A 20,786-nucleotide genomic window follows, 5' to 3' on the forward strand; every position below is an offset into this window, starting at 1 on the left:
TTAAGATAACGTTATTGCATACAATACACAGAGTAACTTGATAGTCTTCTTCCCAGGTCCATTGGAAGTATTTCAATCAAATTTTCCTCTTTGCTTTGCTAGTATAACTCCTGAGTTAGGCTGATGACTCTTTAAATTCTCCCATAACAGAAAAACTTTGTTTCTCTGATCCAGGTAGCAGGTCAAAAGACATTTAAACTTCTCACTCTCTCCGAGGCTTTTACGTATCTGTCAGGGCCAAATCAGCTCCAGCAACAGCAGCTGCTTCACTGTAGTTGAATATACAGAGAGTCAAAAGAGGCAACAGAAAGTGTTGATCTCAAGCAGAGAGGCAGCTGGCAGGCCTCTGTAATTAAATTCCTGGCAGTCTTTGTATGTTTTTATAATTTTCCCTTGGTCAGCGGATATTTAAGTGTCTCGACTCCTAGAACTCACTGCATATTCTTCTAAATGTCACTGCACATTTGCAGGTCACTGCTCAATTAGGCTCCAATGGTTTTCCATTTACAAATCTAACTCCTTAATTGTTTCAGAAGTATCATAGGATTTCAAGTGTTCAGTGATTTCAGGTCTGTCCCCTCCCAAAGACAGGCATACCAGCTGCTTCTGTACAGCTGCGACCTTCTTGCTTGTATCATGACTGGACAGCATCTCATCCTCCTTGGTACTTTAAAAATTATTCTTACTGTCAAAACTTGTTGTTGAAAAGAAAAAAAAAATCAAATGTTACAGTGAAATGAAGCATAAACCATGACATTGTCCTAACAGTTTAACCAGATAGTCCCTTCCTCTTCTGTAGCAAAGCTAATCTCCAATAAAATCTCTCTGTGACCTTGAATCTCTACATAGTTTTGTGAATTAGAGTGATGCGCCTTCCTTCCCCTTTCTTCCACAGTCCTTTGTTTCCTTACTACAGGTAACTACCAAACACTACTCTTATTTTATGTATTTGTGCACAATATTATGTAGCTCCTTGTGCTTGTTGCTAGTATAATGCTGTTAGAACAAGCATTCCATTATTCAAACATGATTTAGGAAAAAAAAAAAAAAGCCCATTTTCAATCTTCCCAGTCCTGCTGATGGTAGATGATTATCAATTGCTTGAAACAACAGTTAAATTTAAAAAATCTACAAAGAGACTGAGAAGAAAACAAAAGTCTGATCCTATATAAAGACACCAAGCTCTAAAGGCAGAGGCCCTCAGCAGTGAGCCACCTGCATTCAGGCATGGAAGGCTGATCCCTGCAAATGAGCACTAGCAAAGATCTCATCTTACAAGTTCCTTCATTTTCTATTTCTGTTCATCTTGGAATATCTATTCCATTTCAATGCACCAGAGTAATAGCAAGACAGCTATTTTTTTAGCCGGGTACTGTTGAATCTCTGCAATGGTGAGGTTAACGTATCATGCAGTTTGTCATCCCATGGGATCCCAAGGCTAAGCCTCTTAACCTCAGCGGAAGATCTGTCTCAACACCACGAGCTTTCTCCCACCATGGCAATCAGATAAGAAACTGGATTAAAATGGCCAGTATCAAAAAGCAAGCAGAGCAACATTAAAGTGCTTATACTTCCATATCACAGTTTGCAGGATGTTTTCGTGGTCTTATCAATATTTTGTTCCTGCAACACCAGGAGAAAGCTTTCTACTCCAGCATTCATTCCCGCACGCAGGCAGCTAGGCTGGAGCCTAAACTAATCTAAACTTCTCAAATATAAATGAAAAACAAGAATCTGCTCCAACATTATCGCTTTGTAGTTCTCCCTTCACAAGAGAAGCCTGGAAGGCAAATGTCCTTCCAAAGAATGGCCCCAGTCCATGCAGAAGGAACCACAGTGCATCTATGAAATTTATTGTCAGGCCTTTGCAATTGCAGTAGCAAAATTTTCAGTAAGGTCTGCCTTAAAGTGATAGACTTTTATTTTGCTGTTGGATATCCTTTTGCCTTACACAGTCTGTTCATAAAGAGGAGGACGGTGATGAATAAACGTTAACTTGTAGGAGATTTTAATGACCACTTCATCTCTGACATGGAACCTCGTGAATATTTCCCACATCAGCTTGGTAATCAGGTGATACTGCAACACTTCACATGACTCCTTTTCTGATTGCAGCACCAGAAAGGACACACTGTGAAGACAGTACATAGATCAACAGCCTGCCAAAGAAAATGATGTTGTGCAATGCCAAATGCACCTGCAATTAAGGAACACAGGCTACCTTAATTTGCACTTCACTTTATGCCTCTATTCATATGAGCAATCTACTGTTTCATTCCCACAAATCTGGAGACAAACTTTCAAGCTGCTCACTGTTGCATAGGAATGAGCATCCCCTGCTAATTAAAAAAGGCTACCCTCGTTGAGTAAGATACCCCTCATATTAATTTCTTCATTTGCACTATTTAATAACCCTCGATCAAAGGCACAGTGCCCTCTGCATCCAAGCAGAAAACTGGAATTACACCAGTTGTTGCTTCAATTAAAGTATGGTTATTTTCTCCAAGTCTGTCATTTACCACGCATCTCCCTCTTAAATACTGGCCTCTTTTCTCACATGTTTGCTTACGGTTCCATAAAGGGTAGCAGAGACATCTACCTATTTTCCAACACCTGCTGCCATTATATAGAATGGAAATAGGGTAACATCAGGCTTTCTGTTGACATTTCAGAACAGTAAGTTTCCATTTGCTGTACCGCATCCCTGGAAGCGTAGGACTTCAAGATCAGCAGAAATTCTGGCAGAACTGCCTACAGCAAATACGAGAGAAGAAAAGCTGTTACTGTATTTCTTCCTCTTTGTCACAGAGAGGAACCGAGGCCCAAGCACTGCTGCGGTAGCTGGTTGTGCAGGACGCAGAGCCAGAGCAGCGCAGACCGTGCTGCACGACAGCGCCCAGCGCGCTACAGCAGGGACTCCACACTCACTCTTGGCAAGCTCTCTGCATGTGGGTAAACTAAGGCAAGAATTTGCTGTTCAAAATACGGTTTCTACGGTCTCTGTGGTTTCTATATAATTGTGCTTCCTACTCTTCTTGTTCTTGTACCAGATCAGTTTTGAGATGTAAAAACAGAAACTGTTTGCTGCTGTAAACGCAAGTCATTTAAAGCAGTCTGCAGGCCTGTTTTTTGCAACAGAGTAAAGTGTAACCAATTATAAACTAATTTTACCTAAAGGAATAATAATCTTTTCCAGCAACTCCTGCAATATAGCAGTGGCTCCTGATTATGTCATGACAATGTATCTGAGTCCTGAGCAAAATTAACTCTCTCTGCATTAGAATGATTAAAGATTAAGCTCTCCCCTGGGTTTGAAAGAGTCCTTGTTGCGTGTGACAAATGTCAAAGTGTGCTCCAACATAGAGAATTTAACCTAAACCTGTATCCTGACTTTTACGCAGTTTGAGATTATATCTATTTTAGATGACGTTAAGGTGCACCAATGCTGTTCCTTTCAAATAAGGAGCAGATTCACTACTAAATGTGATCGTTTGTAACGTCAAAAAGCTTCATCTTGTTGGAAAGATATCACTTAAAATAGAAAAAGTGGGGTTAAATAAAACATTTTCACACTAGTTATTGTGGTTTAAATTTCAGCCTTGATTTTCTTCACTTTCTAATGAAATACCTCAAAGAATCCCAAAAGCTAACGTGCGAGTTTCAGGTGACTTTTTCACCGACAGTGATGTGAACTGAAATAAATGATGCAGAAGCCAAAGTAATTGGAATGCCTATCTAGAAGTTTACAGATCAAGGCTGGGATATTTATAATTCTAAGGACAGCATGTTATGGCTGCTCTTGGCATTTGACATGAGAAGAAGGTTAAGAAGGCTTAAGCACAGAATGTCAAATATGAAACAAGGTTAAAGCAGAGAGCTGGGAGGTACAAGCTGTAGAGTCTTTTAACAACTATTTTGAGATATTACCATTTCATTTTCATGCCTCAGTTTACCTAGTTTACAGCACTGGTTTATCTTTCAGATGTGTAATGAAGATTCATTTATTTACTGATACTACTGCTAATAAAAAATCATTCATGATTTGAGAACTTTTAGCAATCTCAGATGAGTTTGTAGACAAGGATTATTTGTCCCTTTTTTTTTTTCCTGATGCTCCTTATTGCAAAAATTAAGAAGATATTCAGATTTTACAAGCACCTAATCAGAAATTCCATGTTCAAAAAAAACTTGCTACCAGTCTGCTTGCTTGACAAATGCCTTTACCATTTCTTATTTATGAGTAATTTAACCAGCTTAAAAGACGCAAGGACAACAGAGTATCAGTGTGACTTATGCATTTGTTTACTTGTGTCTTATTCTCCAAAGTGACCGCAAAGATGTAGTGTTTCTAATTATCAGGTCAAGACACAGGCAGCAGCAATGTTTATGAAAGCTTCCTAGCAGAGGATGGGAGGCCGGGGAATGCTGCAGTGCATCGCTGCAAATGAGAAAATCCAGAGCTGACACTTGATAGCTCCACTTTCAGAAGGTAATTAATGAGGACAGTAGACAGTTTTCAATACAACCCCTAATTGTAGGCTAAACATAGCAGAGTGCTGTTTTGAGGATTAATTGGTTAATGTCTGTAAAAGGCTTTAAGCATGGAGTCATAAAAATGCTAAGTGGCATTATTATTTTAACAGAAATAGGATGAGTCACATTTTCATTTTTCTTTGCCATGGGCGGCTACAGAAGACCTGCTTTCTGTGCAACGGTATGAATAGATGTGAGTTATGAGCTCAAAACTGTAACATGATGAACAACTGGAGCTGTAATTTTCTGTTTACAGTACATAATTCACATCTGGAACTCAGTGCCACAAGACATTAAAGAAACAAAAAATTAGATTGAAAAAATGAGATTAGATATTTGTTTCCTTTTTTTCAGAAGAAACTAATATGGTATTCCTCAAAATTACATGCCCCAAGTTAGAGACTCCTTAAAAAAGATGACCAACATTTCTATAAAAAATAGGACACTTAAATATTTCAAACTGAGCTCTAGGAACTGAGACCTCCAAAATCACTTACTAATTTGAAAAATAAGCCCTTTTATAAAAATCAAGAATTGTTGCAGCTATGTTCTGCTCCACCTCTGTTACTGCTAGAGTTGAGTTCAACTGTCAAAAACTATATGCCATTAATGAAAAGTACAATGGAGCCATATAAAAATTTCCTTATGTCTAGATGAAACAGCGGCACATGCAAAGAGATTTAAATTAGGAAAATGGAAGAGAAGAAAGTAAGAAGCTGTAGTAAGATACTACTCTATGATAGAGTGGGAAGTACTGGACAGAGACTGCTCTTTTTCCTTTCTTTATCCAGAAAAGGCAGTGTGACTAGCCAGACAAAGCACTGGACGGAGGCTCAACAGACTTCACTTCTAGTCATGGTACTGCAAGCAATGTGCTGGAAGACCCCGAGGAACTTACCTCTTTCAGGATATTGTAGTCTGGAATTTGTCTACCCCAGAACGTGGCCAAAGCCGTAACTCCATCTTTTATGGCTAACTACTGACGGCACTGGGCGTTGTTCCTGTGGTCCTAGTGCCATTACCTGGGACACGTAACGCAAAAGGGAGTATAAAATCTGTTTGCAAGATGACTGTTCTCAGAACACATAAAACCACCCATAGGGGCTATGTTCTGTCCAAAGGAAAAGGGGTTGGACACTTAGCTTCGAGTCAAAGTCAGAAAATAGTTTAGAACTGATGTTAAAATGAAAAGTATAAAAGCACCTTGTTTTAACATTTTTGAAATGTAAACTAATTCAGGCTAAATTAAGAAGGGATTTAGATATCGTTCATTAAATGGAAGAAGGAGACACAAAACAAATGTTATCCTTTTAGCCCATGGGTTGATATGTCTCCAGCATAATGAATCTCAGTTCAAGACTCCTCTGTTTCATTCAAAACCAGACTCTTTAATTTTCCAGCACCCAGGCAAATATTCTGCTTGCCAGCTTATAATGATGCTGGCACCACTTTCTCTTCCTCCCCGGTTTTGTGAAAGACTCTGAAGTTCCCTCATGGCTCAAAGCCCAGCTTCGTTAAAAATAGAGTAATTAGAACCCTAACTAGGAACTGAAAGTCAAAATACTTTTTTGGATCACAGCTCTCATGCTTGAGAAAGTGCCCATAAGCAGATTTTTTAAATCATTTTTATAAATAGACCATTTTTTAATTTTGTAGATCAGCAGCTGACCTGAAAGAAAGCCAGTAGTGATGCAGAAGACTATGCCCTACTGTGAAATCTCTTAAAGAATTTAGTCTGAGGTACAGAAAAGTAATGCTGGCCCAGGACCTGACCTTTTAAAAAATTATTGTTTTGTTCACATAACCTGTTTAAAAGCATTCAGCTTTTATGATGATGGATTTTTTATGGATTTCTATAAGGAAAAATGTTAGAATGATTTTTAAAAACACATTTTCTCCAAATTAATCCTTTTCTTTAGATTTTATTCTCTAATAAAATTGAAGAATATTTTGAAATGAAAAAATCAAATTATAACTTTAAAAAGTTTCTTTCTGAAAGGCACAGATCAACTGAAATAATTGCTAAATTTTACACTAATTTTAGAACTTCAGGCAACCGTAGTTAAATTCATACTCTTTTTAGTGAAAGAAATTGAATTGGAAAATTGAAGGTCTCTTTTACTACTTCCTGCCTCCTCTCCTGCCTGTCCCAGGTGGTTTTAAAGTTTCACTCAGAGGGTAAGGAGGAAATCTTTCTGTGGCGGAGTTTTTTTTTTTTCTTTTTTAAACCAAGATGGTGGCTACTTTTAAGTGTTTTGGCACTGGAATGAACCCAAGAAATCTAGATTAGGAAAAAGTAGATGGGAAGGCACGGTTGTTTTTAATGTATATAACATCACCATGCATCTAGTATATACATCAACACTCAGCTAGAAAACAAATCAATCTATGTAATTCAGGCTGCAGGAACTGCCTGCAAAACCAAAACAGTTCCATTAAGGGAAAGCATTTCTGCATTTTTCAGCTTTCTAATGGGTCACATCACCTCTTTGGCCTCCTTCACAAGTTGTATTTCCCCTCCACTTCAGCTAGGAACCCTGAGGCGTTCACACTTTTGCCCCAGCCTAGACTTTGGTCCACCTTCACACCTCCAAAGCCAAACAGACGGCAGATATGGACATGAATACTCATTGAAGCACATGAATCAAGAGGGTTAAAGAAGGTGTTTACGCTGTATCTCTGAAAAAGGAGCAAGAAAAATGTGGCAGGCTGCAAAGATTCAGCCTGAATTAGGAGAAACCTGGGGTATATTCACAGGAACAGGAAACGATTATTCACTTGGAGTGCCAAAAATATGGCTTCAGCTAGTAGCCATATTGCTGGGTTCCCTTGTACAGAGCAAAAGGTAGAGTGGGTGTTCAATACATGACAAAGAAATCAATGAGACATTATTTTCTCTACTGTCTTTGGTATATGAATTAATGGCTTATATTTCACTCACAGCTTGTTCACAATAGCTGAAGAATAGGACTTCCTTGATAGGGCTGATAAGGAATAAAGCAAGGATAGTAGCGTCCACCCCAACTTGCTGTAGGCCTGACTGTAAGTTACAAGACAGCATGATTAATTATATTGGATCAACACAAAAAGCTAAAAATAAAACACAGGACACAATCCAAACTACCTCTGCTGTTAAATTAATCTCCCTGTTTCTGCCAAATGGAAGGAGCCTATTTATCAAAGTGAAACTTCCAGCTCATTTACTATGATAAAAAATGAACTTTCAATGAAATTTAATGAGATTTCAAAATGTATCAGGTATCAGTGCACTCTTCTATTTTGAGACAGTAGTGTTTTTAAAAGTCATTCTCTCTCATGCAAGTTGAGCTCTAACTGAATGACAAGCTACTGATGTAACCATTGGTCTTCACAGACACCATAATGATTGGGCTTCCTTCACTCTCCTTTACGTATCCTGCATTGATTGAAAAAAAAAAAAAAAAAAAACAGAAAAAGGCAAAATAATTTTTTCAGTTCTAACTTTGTTGCATGGAGCTTTTTGTTTATGTTTGCCTGGCGCAAAGCTAGTCTGGATGTGCAGAGTTTACAATTATTTAGAAAAAAAATTCTGGTATCTTCAACAGATATCCACTTGAGCTGACAACACTTTCTCAGAGGCTGAAATGTATCGTTCATCAGCCTCTACAGGCACTTTGCAACTGTGACACAGCACGAGCCTCACCTATTCCTTTAATCCTCCAGAGAACAGTGGAATTCACAATAAAACTGGACCTACTGCCATACCCAAATTTATCCTGTTTTTTTTTGTCACAAAAGATTCTTTCATCAAAGTTTGCTCGTGAAATTCCCAGACTTCTTAGGTACAAGAAGTCCAGCTTCACTCAGGTATTTACTATTCTGGCTGTCCTTACAGCTGCAGGAAGAGAGGGGAAGGTATCCCACCAGATTTACCCTGTTCACCTAAGAAGAAGCAGCACAAAGCCAAGGAGCAGTGTATCCCAAGATTACTCATGCTCCACTGCTGTTTGCTTTAACAACTCTGCTTCTGCAGAGCATCTAATGGGTGTTTTGCCCTCAAAACACATACGAACTCCAGAACCAGGCAAAGGCATTTCTCTGCCCTCCTGTCTGGCTACAGTGGGTTAGTACCAAGCACACCAGGCTGACTTTACTGATGACTTCCTTAAAAACTAGCAGTTTTGGTCCAGATCCAAAGGCTCAAACACGTTCTGCTGAAGAAAAACACAAGGTGCATAAATTAGCACCCGTCTGAGATCTGAAGCCACTCCGCATTTAACAGTTACATCAGCCACTTACCACAGTGTGCCTACGGGGAGGAAGAATAACAGAGGAATCGCTGTGGGTCCTCAGCAAATCCAAGTATCCCACTCACCCCCAGTGCTGGTCTAAGCCTAATTGCAGGCATTTTCACAGCCTCAAGTCTTTCCATTAACATCAGTGCAGGGGTTTCTACACTGTTTTCAGGAGCTCCCACCTCATCCATTTGCTTTGTCATCACTAGAAATTATTAACGAAATAGCAGCACATACAGCTCAAAGCAAAGAGGAAGGCAAACAAACTGAAGAGCAAATACACCATAAGGGCAGGCCGTAGGCCTTCAGCATTAAATTGAATTCCACTTTGATGTTTCTAGATGCATGAAAAAGGCTATTAAAAGAGATTGTTTTCTCAGAAATGACTAAAGAACTGGAGGACCTTCCCATTACCGGTCATACATACAACTCATTTCTAAGTAGATTACTCCAGGTTGCTAAAATCAGTACAGCGATTCATCAGTGGAGAAACCGTTACTTGACTTCCGTGTGAATGACAAACTACAACCCAGTGAAGTGCAGAATAAATCAATTCCTGATGTCCAGCTGACTTGCTTTGACCAAGAGGAAATCTGTACTTTTGTTCCCATGCTGAATGTAATTCCCACACAGGAACACGGACAACATCACCTGTATTTGTGGTGTTGCAGGCAGCTGCTTCCATTAGGGAAGAAACTCCTTAAAGACTCCTTGGTGCAGCTGTGTCTGGGACCAGAGACACGGCAGGGCAGGGCCTTCTTGCTCTCATCTACAAGAACCTTTGGGCCAGCCCTTCACAGGACAGCACTCCCAACGCTAGCTCAGGTCATTTGGGCCACTGAAAAGGTACGTGCGTGTACCTATCACTACTGATGAAAAACACTGGATCTGAAAATCCTGTAAAGTTTCCAGTACTGCCTTTGGCAGGCTGAGAGCTAAAAGCAAGATCCTCCCTGCACTCTGCACACTTGGCACAGTGTCTCTAACCTAAAGCAAATTACCTCCAAATGGGGATATTCTCTCTTCCTCTCAGATGGATGGCAAACCGCTCCTGCATCCTTCTTGTAACAAGACGCAATGTGTAAATAGAAACACATTTTCTTACTCTCTTTCCCACTCTCTCTCACACACAACCACAGCTTCCCACAGAAGTTAGGCCCCAACTGCAAGATCATTTCTACTTCTTGAAATTTTACAGCAAATGAATTTTCATGAGATTTTTTTCACCAAAAAAATCTAAGTCACGAAGTATGATTTGAGCATCACAGAGTCCTACACAGCAAAATATTTTCACGTATACATACAGGAGATCAATACCTAGCTAAATTACAGATTGATCATTAGTAAATTTAAAGCAATATTAGGAACAATATCCACATGCCTTATTTTTCATATCCTGAGAAACAGTGCAAAGATTGAGTAACTAGGGTGAACCCTTAACTCAGAAAAATTAACACAGAAGACAGCATGTCCTATGAATTTAATGAAAAACAGGAAACTACATTTTCTGCCTTCCGTTTTCCAGATAGAGTCAGAATAAACAGCATATAACCACAGGCATTAAGCATTTTGCCAGCTGCTCAAATTTGACAGATACCTTATCCAATAAATGAAACAGTTGCTGACTGATGTCAATTATTGATGCAGATATTAAGTATGCTGCAGAAAGGCTCCACTATTTTTGTCTAGAAAAGATGCTCAGAATTAACCTAAAGATAGTCCTGTAACATGATCAGGGTGAAATATAGATAAAATTTTTACCCTAATTCATAGCCAGGTCTTCATAAATGCAAATTAAACAGCACACATTATATATTTTGGGTCTTCTTTTCAGATACCTATTACTAGCTGCAATACTTTAAGATACCTATTAATTGTTTTTGTTTGTCTGATTTTTGCAATGATTATTACTTTTGGACAGACAAAGAATTACATTGCCTTTATGATATTGTCAAGATATACATTATAAATACTCCAATTAATTCTTATTTTGACAAGGAAGGCAGCTTTCCTCATATAATTCAAGTTGAATGAGGGAAAACACTTTAGTAGTCTTAAGCGGGAAAAAAAAAAAAAACCCCACACACTCAATTCTTCCTTACCATAGGTAAGGCAAGGAAAATCAGTTGTTAAGGGAAACTTATCAATATGGTAGTAATGCTGTTGCAGTTATGATAAGGATATAAACAAGGATATAAACAAGTCAAGGTTTGCAGAAAGAGGTCTTATCTGTGTCAGACTAAGCTGATAGAACTAAAAAAAACCTGACAAGCCCCTCTATGGATCATGTTTGTCTATTAGGTTTTCCCTGGCCTTTATTTTATATTTGCACAGGTTTACTGACTTCTGGAAGCATTGCTATTTTTAGAATGAACTGTAGACATCTCATCTTAGGGAAAAGAGACTTGTGAAGAAGCTATATTGCAGATTATCAATATGAAGAGGGAAGGGAAAAAACTAAAGGGAACCTTTAACAGGTTCAACTGTGCACTCTGAAAATGTATGAGGCATTCAGAATTGAAACAATATGCCCAAATTGCCCAACCATCATATTCATTCAGCAGGTAATTAAATCAAGTCTGAGACGGTCAGACTGCTTCTGCCAAAATCTCAGATATTCCTCTGATCGTTCTCTGATTTGTCTGTCCTGGGAGAAGAGGTACAAAACACTGATCACTGCTGAGGGTAGGAAAAAACTAAAGAATTTTTCTTCTAAATCACGCTTGGGAAGGACTTTAAAGTAATGAATGAGGCACACAGGATACGGGGGACCACTCTCCAGCCAAAGCTAAGGCCATTTTGTACTACACTGCTGATAAAACTGTCCTCCAAAGTTATGCAGCGGACCTAACAAGTCTTTGACCGTTTCAGCCCCCTTGAATATTCTGTTCTCTAGAACAAAACTTAAGAATCAGACCTATTGCATGCATTTGGACTCAAAGCTTTCAAGTAGACACAGACTTTGCTACACGGAAGAAAAGCTTTGATTAGATATATACACAAGGATGCTGTATTGTCCTGTTGAGTATATAGAAATAATTAACTTAAAAGAGTAGTTAATTATGCTGTGACTGTGCAAGACTTTACAGCCACCATCTGTTCTGCACCGACTTCAGGATCATTACTGGGAATAAAACCCAGGGCTTGCTGTTCCCAAATACTGCTGCCTACAGTTTGAATTAAACAAAAATCTCCATTAGCACTTCCCCTGTGACTGTGTCTGAGCAGGGGAGCTGAGAAGAAGGGCCAGGTCCTCTCTGCTGTCTTCAAAACTGAAAGGGACCCAGCTGACAAGCCAAGACAGACAAGGAGCCTTTATGAAGAGAGGACTAGGCCTGCTGTCACCACAGTGCCTCATTCCTCGGCATGACCTCTCCAGGCAATAACCCCAGCAGCCCTCACATACGCTCACTTATACACTGCATACTCTTGTATTCCCTGGCCTTAGATTTTAGGAAGAAATCAACACAGACACACTGCTACCACTTTCCCGCAGTGGGGAATTAAGGCACTACCACAGGCGCCTGCCCCAGAGAAAGCTGGCAGTCATCTTTATTGCTTCCTAAGTATTGCACAGATGGGGAACAGGGCAAAAATATTTCGCACGCTTGCCAGCCAGGAATATAGAAGCACTGGAGCAGCTTGTTTCAACTCTCGTTTTCTTGTTCAAGGTCATTAAGTCTTTCTACAATCACTGAACAAATATGAAAGACTGGCACCTTCTCTCCTCCCTTCCCCTTTGTCCCCAAATATCAGCTCCCTCCCTCATCAGGAAGGTCCACCGCCAGCCTCCTACCTGCAAGAGCAGTAAATCATATTCCTGGGCAGGACACCACCTAGAACAGCAATCTTCAACCCTCTTACTTCTCTCCACTCCTAATGGCACAAACAAAGGCCGGTTTTCCATTATCTAGCAACTCCTACCCAAAGATCTCAAATGCCAATCCATTAAGTCTCTCAAACTCCTCCTTTAGACGGACTATTCCGCTACTGTGGATACTAAAGCAGAGAGAAAAAGCGTGGTGGGATTTTAAAAGACTCCCAAGTGATGAGGCAGAAAAGGCCATGGAAATCCTTAAGTCACACAGGAAATTTTCTGTAGAAATCATCAGTCTTCCCACCCAATACATTACCCCCTTTCCTTCACTTCCCAATAATTAAGACTGGTCTTGTGTACTTAACAACAAATTAGAAGACAAGTGAAATAAACATCAATCAACGAATCAAAAAAGAAGAACAGAAGACGACAGCTGAGCCACTTCTTATTTCTACCTTTCTTATTTCTACCTTACGTTCTGAATCATGCTCGCTTGCTTTCGATTCTCTCTCTAGACCGTGCTCCCACACAGACGAGGTATTCGTACGTAGTGAAGGATAAGTAGTGCACTGGCAACGCACAGAAAAAGACTGGAGGAACACAACTATGGCTATAACTATAGCCAGCTTTGTAAAAATCTTTCACCATAAGGATGAATGCATTCACTCAAAAAATATATTCCAGCAATACTTGACTGCATGAGGAATTCCCAGCCTCAGGGTCCCTCGTCAATGTACCACTTTGATTTTTCCAATGGAGAATTTGACAGTGTATTGTTGTAACACATTACAACACACTCTCTCCACTCTTATCAGTATAGAGTCAGCTATTGTCTCAGTTAACGAGGGAGATCTTTATTAATTTCTATACAGAAATAGCAGCCTTCTTGATCTTTGATACCTATCTTAACCTTCAGTGGGCAAAATGTAAGCAATTAGTAATTTCACTGTATATTAAAGTGATGAAGTTTTGCTTCTATTTTAATGCCATATACAATGACCAAAAGAATTCAATGACACAAATCTTGATTTTATGAGTGCTAATTATAGCTATTTCTTAAGAGTTCAGAATAATCAGGTTTTAGCAGATATGGCAGTCTGAAAAATAACATGGATCACAATTTAACAACACAATGTAGATTTTTTTTTTTTTTTAATCTCTGAAAAAGAGATGGGTCTAAACTACATTCTGGTGATAGGTATTTTTCAGAGCGGGCAGCTGAATAAAATGCAAGTTCATGCCTGAGCACTTGCAGACTTCACAAATAGCTTCTTTTTTGGCCACTTTTGGGGACGCTCCTAAGTAAGTGTCTATTCACGTGCACACATATGCAATGACGGAAGCCGGCATTTGAAAAGCAGAACCATCACTGATCCTGCAGACCAGTGCTGTCTCTATTTTCCAGTTGCCACCACCACTGAAACAAGGTGAACATAAATATCAGAAAAGCCCAGTTACTACAGCTTTTCCTTGTTTATACACTTAATATTATTATTTTCACTTTTTAATCCAGTAGCATACACCTCCGTCACTACAGTACTTCTTTTTGATGACTGAATAATTTATAATGTAAAAATTCAATCAGTTTAATAACCAAAGAGCGCTGTGATCATGTATAGCCAGCCACTTCAAATAAACATTTTGCCCAGAGGTTCTGCTGATTGTGTATACTGGAACTGTATTCAAAACCTGGGGGAAAACAGGAAAAAGATGAGCTGCACTAGGGAGTGATCTGCTTGCTGAGCACAGCAGCGTGCAGTTGGCAGACGCAGCGTCCCTCAGAAGATGTCACAGCTGTCAATAAGAATCAGAGCACAGGCTTCAGGAGCACAAAGGAAATAATTCAGCCACTAAATGAGGAAAGACCACTTGTTAACGTTACAGCCACCTCCTAACTGGTAGTCTTCTGCAGGTTTCTATTTTAAAGTGGTGAAATTTCGTACTCCTCGTATTCATTTTCACTGTACTCAAAAGCTATACCCAAAACCTCAGGCAGGCAAAAAGCAAATCTCCTTTATTTCTTAGGTCTATTCAGTTTACATGGGTTATAGGATAAGGTCCAAAGAAAGAGCTAAAAATCACATGAAGTAGCCTGTAGTTCTATTTGTTTTTCCAATACTAAAAAACACTCACCTTAAAAATATTAGTACCTGACCATCTGAGAAATAGCTTGACTTCAGCATGTATAACTGCTCAGTCCTGCTTTCCCTGAATACTAATGGATGTCTCAAATGTACAAGGTAGGCAAGGTATGCAGCAAAAGTAAGCTATAGCTCCAAGCCTTTAAGTTTTTTACTACTACTCATACCTGCTTTGTTCTTTCTTTAATGTTTTATCTGTTTCACAACAAAAATCGTGATGCACAAAATTAAGCAAAATAATATTTCTATTTACTGTATTAGACATTCTCACAGGCACAGGAGATTGGAAGCTTCATTCTTTCAAAATAGTTTTTCATTTAACTTAACTAAACCAGATTTTTTTCTCTAGGATCAGCAATACTGATGAATTAACCCCCTTCCTGACCAGTGGTATAGAAATAAGGAATCATCTTGGAAAATATGGATGCTCTGACATTTCCTCTAGCATTTGACCACAAACTTAGGATAGGTCTCTCGGTGTACATCAGTGAACATCTTCAAGACTAAATCATCTCATTGCAAGAAAACAATAACAGATCCTCAGTTACTGCAACTGCACAAAGTCGGATCCTAAGTTTGGATAGGGTAAATTTTCCAGCTGGGACCAGAACCCCTGCTGCAGCAAAAATCCCAACAGGCACTGTGAAGCTGTGGGTAGTGGATACTGAACGAACGTGCGTGGAAAAAGATTACATATTCTCCAGATAATAAGGATTATCTGCCAGGAAACAGGCTGAGGAAGAGCTGCTCAGTGCATCCACGAGTACTTGCTTCATCTGAGGGAGCCCCAAGCTCTCCCCGGCGTTGGGATTACAGTCCGCCGCGATCCCAGTGCAGCAGGTTTTGGCTGCAATGAAGAGGTAAAGTCTGTCCTACAGGCTTTTCTTCATCAATTTTTGCATTTAAGCTATAGATGAAAACCTCTAGCTCATTAGTTACTCATTAAACTGAGACTCTGTGCTGAGATTATATCATATGGCTAAGGGCAAGGCTTTGGTGGTAGCTGGGTGATCTGAATTCCCAAAGCTGCTAAAGCTCATACAGCAAAGATACCTCAAAATCTAACAGCAGGCCTCAGCTAACCCCGCCTCAAGATCAAGCTGTGGGACCTTTGAGAAGATACTGTCATCACTCATCCTTATATTCCTGCAGCTTTCCCTTGCTTTCACAGGTATAGAGTTATTGTTTTAAGACAGACTCTCAGTCACACGGAGATTTCGGTACTGGATTTGTAAAAGAGGAACGTTGTTCACCCTAATTTAACCCCTTTACTTCAGTTTATCAGAAGGCAGATGACCTAAGCATGCAAACAAGAAAGTATACGTGCTATAGAAATAGGGCCACAATATATAAAGAACAAACAATAAACAATAAAAACTGAAGAGTAAGATTTTGATCAGTGGAATACTGCGAGCAATGCTACTGGTGCTCATTTCTTTTACACAAACACACACTATTGCCTCAATTCTGCTGTCTTCTCTTAGATACAGAGTTGAATTTTGCTGTCTACATAAGAACATGCTTTAACATGTAACATAACAAGCTTTTATAGCTAGGTAAAAAGACAGAAAAGTGTATTTCATAGCGAAGAATACCGCATGGCTCCTTTCTGCATACTGATTCCTCCCTTACACTGAGCTACCAAAATGATAAACTACACCATGCGTCCTTTCATCTATCTATTGTCAATCCTCTACAAGTATTGGTAGCTGTGATATAATTCATGCTAGATAGCAAATGAAAAGGTTTTTACTTTGACAGCTGGGTAAATAATTGTTAGCAGACAGAACGGGAACAAAAGATGACAAAGGATCACTGCAGTAGCACAGACAGTAGGAACAATGAGCTATTCACAACCTCCAGTGCTAGAATGACAGGAAGCATCTGATTTCACCACAAAAGACCAAACATGCTTCTCTATAATGAAATTCTTCTTTCACAGACCCTTTTCTGCTTTATATATCCTACAGGCTGCTTGCATTAGTCACAATAAAAGGCATACTTTGGGAGGAAAATGCCACAAGTCATTCTCTTTGTCACACAGTTCCACAAATAAGTCATCTTCTGAAAAACAGATTCTACTATTTCCCTCTCCTTCAGTGCTGAGAAAAATACACTTAAATGAACTAGCAAGCACATGGCATCTCTACAATCTGGTAAACGAGCAATCTGCAGCCATGTTTCTTTTTTTCTTCCTTCCCTCCTCCTCTCTCACCCCCACCCTATGTCTTCATTGGTATGCAAAGCAAGTCAAAGGAGGGAATTTCTTGTTCTCTTGTTCACTAGCTAGAGGGTTATTCCTTCGCTGCGCTATTTATAGATTTGCTTTCAACTGCAGTGGGGAACTCACTGTTTGCTGTTCAGCGTTTTATGCCTAGCTAGCCTCCTGGGGAGGCAGCATTTTCATAAATTCTATGAATGGCACCAGGGTTGCTGCTAACGTTCCATCTGCCTTTCTATTTAGCAAACAAAATCCTTTCCTATTGCCATTTTCTAAGTTAAAACAATACCCTCACTAATTTCATAATATAAGTACACAGGAGGCAAAGTTGCTTGTTTCCGTGGAAGGTTTTTTTAATGCATTTTTTTTCATTGCACTACCTATTACAGCCTTGCAGGACTATTGCTACTACTCTGAAACATGGCAGGCACAGGTTAAGGAATGAGATATTAAATTTATTCAAGAAAAGAGATGACTCATTTGATATGATATCATCACCCTTTGAATAGGGGCATAACATCACCATACAGAGAAAGATAAGTAGATTCATCTGTGTTACAAATGGTAAGATCATTTCTAGGATGCAGGTGCTCATTTGATGCTACTGCAGTAAACGCCAGACACAATGTGCTACTAACAATGAAAAAACTCAGTTCTCATTTGCCTCTTTTTCCTCCCTGTTCCTGTATTACTCCAGCAGCACAGAGGGCACTGAACTAGACAGCCAGAGGCCAAGGGTGACTTCACTCAGAGGAGCCACAGCTCAGGCAGCCATAAATAGAACACACAAAACCCAGCATAGGGGAGGTAAACGCCAGCTATTAAAAAGATCAAGGGGAATGCCTCCATAGTGTCCCTGTAAAAATGGAGATCTGGGCCTGCAGAATAGCCCACCGGCAGGTCTGTGGAAACCACTCCCATGCAGAGCTCTGGATTCCACCTTGTGTCACCTCCTGTGGCAACACGATTCCCTTTGCTGCTTCTGCTCCTCCACAGGCTTTTCTGCCCACCACATGCTGCATCACAGAAGAAGAGAGCAAATGAGGCTGGCTACTAAGTGCTGGGTAATTGCATTCACAGAGGTAGCAGAAAAGAGACTCCATTGGTCCTAAGTGTGGTGAATAAAACGCAAAATTATACCTCCAAATGGCAGACGGAGGGTCCCTACAAATTATCTCACTTCTTGTGGGATGCACATTATTCTGCCTTTTCTCCAGGTGTGGGCACTAGACCCGCAGGCCGCTCTTGTGGATGACAGCAGCAGCGGTTGCAGGGTGCCAGTCTAAGGCCGTGGGGCAGGCACAGCCCAAGGTAAAGTGGACTCAGGGAAGTGAGAGAAACCCCCTGCTGACGATAAAACTTGCCAAAGGCACCAGAGGAAGTAGTTGCGAGAATTCTCTCACTTCCACACTATCTCCACCTGTTAGTGAGGGGACAAGTTCAGCTCTTCATTCCAATACACAGAGCATCACGGACTGAAGATACTTTTCTCTGTTGAAATTCCATGTACCTTAGCACACAGCTGCCCCCACAAGCTACAGTTTGGATTCCCCCAAGCTGCAAGTTGCACATGATGTATCTCCACATGTTGGCCAGCATCAAAACACCTGATCTGTGGTCTAACACCTGGCAGACCGAAATTTGCATCACAGTAGTGAGCACTTTGGGTTTTAATTATTAGTCCCTTTGCTGACTGCATTCCCTGGAGGATCCAAAGCCCGCCAGCCTCACCTTTATCTCTGGGAAGGTCAAGAGCAAATAATCACGGAAATCATTTCCAAATATTCAGCTGACAAAAAGGTGATTGGGAGTAGTCAGCATAGATTTATGAAGAGAAAAATCAAGCCTGACCAACCTGATAGCCTGCTGCTATGAGATCACTGGCTTGGTGGATGAGGGATGAGCCATGGATGTTACTGGATGACTTGACTTTAGTAAGCCTTTGACACCATCTCCCATAACAACCTCACTGACAAGCTGATGAAGTATGGACTAGATAAGTGGACACTGAGGTGGACTGAAAACTGGCATAAATGCTTGCCTCAAAGGGTTGTGATCAGCGGCCCAAAGTCCAGCTGGACATCAGTTGCTAGTGGTATTCCCCAGGGGCCAAGACTGTTTAACATCTTCATTAATGACCTTGCTGATGGGACAATATGCACCCTTAGCAAATCTGCAGATGATCCAAAACTGGGAGTGACTGACAGACCAGACGGCTGTGCTGCCATTAGGAGGGACCTCAACAGGCTGGAGAAATGACCAAATAGGGACCTCCTTAAGTTCAACAAAGGGAAATGCCAAGTCCTGCACCTGGGAAGAAATAACCCCACGCACCAGTACAAGCTGCAGAGCAGCTTGTCAGAAAAGGACCTGGGGGTCCTAGCGGACACCAGGTTAAACATGAGCTAGCAATGCACCCTTGTGGCAAAGAAGGCTGAGGGCATTTTGGGCTGCATTAAGAGCAGCGTTGCCAGAAGCTCAAGGGTTATTCCCCTCTACTCAGCCCTAGTGAGACATATCTGGAGTACTGTGTCCGGTTCTGGGCTTCCCAGTGCAAGGAGGACGTGGACGTACTGGAGTACGTCCAGCAAAGGGGCCACTAAGATGATTTAAAGGACTAGAGCATCTGTCATACGAGGAGAGGCTGAAAGAGCCGGAATTGTTCAGTTTCATGAAGAGAAGGCTCTGATGAGAGAGTGTAAAGAAGACAGAGCCAGACTCTTCTCACACACAAGCACTGGAGGGTAGAATGAAGCTCACTACATAAAAATAAAACAAGGCTCCTATTTAGAAATAATACATCTAAAAATCCTGTGAGATTTTTATAAGATCTAAAAATGATAAGCGTTACCACTGCTTATTTTTCCCTTTCTATACTAAAAGGATAGGAATAACTGTCTTAAAACTATTTCAGCCATGAAGCAGCTAATATTTCCCAAAGAAGGAACAGCAGTGAAGTCACAAGTGGCACCATGGTCTACTATGAAGAGTCGTTACCATGTAATCCAGTGTCTTCTATGAACTCTTTATAGGCAAATGAAACCTAACTATTCTTTTTAACTGCCAGCACTCAATGGAAGATTTAGCCTTTTTATTTGATATCACATCATTATGGTTTACCTGGAGACAGGGTAGACCAAGCCATTGGCTAGGTGTATCAGAACAACTACAGAATACACATCTACGTACAGAGGACACAAAAAATACAGAGTACAAAACCAACAGGTGATGAAGTCATCACATCCCAGCACTGTGTTATGATTAATTCATGATTTTTCACAAGCGGAGGCTTTTATGTCCATAAACATTCAATAAATGGCAGAGCAGTTTTCAATTTCATGCACTCCATTTGTTTTAATTGAATTTGAAAGAGAAAGCCAAGGCATAAGCGCTAATTTATGGGATTTAACCAGGAGCTCCAGCAGCAAAAACACATCCACTTACATGTTCACTAGTGTTATCCTTCTCCTTGTCACTCCATGCTGAAGTTTGGATTTGGCTTCACAAAGAGTCATGGCATGCTGTCAACCATTGTCCCCGTGACCTGAGAGGAAGCACAGTACTATGATTAGAGCAAGAGCAAAAGACTTGAGAGACCAAGTCCTTACCCTGATACACTTCCAGTATGTCCCTGAGCCTTTAGTTTTTTCTGATAACATCGTCCATTATCTTGGCTATGAACCCAAATTCACAGTTTGTCCATAGCGCCCATTGCACGGACCATCTTCTATCCTAAGTGCGAAACAGGCTTCTCTGGCTGCCATCGCCAGATTACCTGTGTTGAGGCTGAGACAAAGCCT

The 20,786-nt window shown here is 40.4% G+C and overlaps 1 protein-coding gene across 1 annotated transcript in view; it reads right to left on the reverse strand.

Annotated features, from left to right (window-relative positions):
• LOC104150984 (small conductance calcium-activated potassium channel protein 2) overlaps positions 1-20,525 on the reverse strand; it is a 208,565-nt gene extending 188,040 nt beyond the window's left edge. Inside the window, exon 1 of the mRNA XM_068925582.1 lies at positions 20,431-20,525. The gene's annotated coding sequence lies outside the window, so the exon portion shown is untranslated. The remainder of the gene's footprint in view (positions 1-20,430) is intronic.
• Positions 20,526-20,786: the final 261 nt, after the last annotated feature.

The sequence above is a fragment of the Struthio camelus genome, chromosome W, assembly GCF_040807025.1.
Source record: "Struthio camelus isolate bStrCam1 chromosome W, bStrCam1.hap1, whole genome shotgun sequence".
In the NCBI taxonomy this organism is placed as follows: Eukaryota; Metazoa; Chordata; class Aves; order Struthioniformes; family Struthionidae; genus Struthio; species Struthio camelus.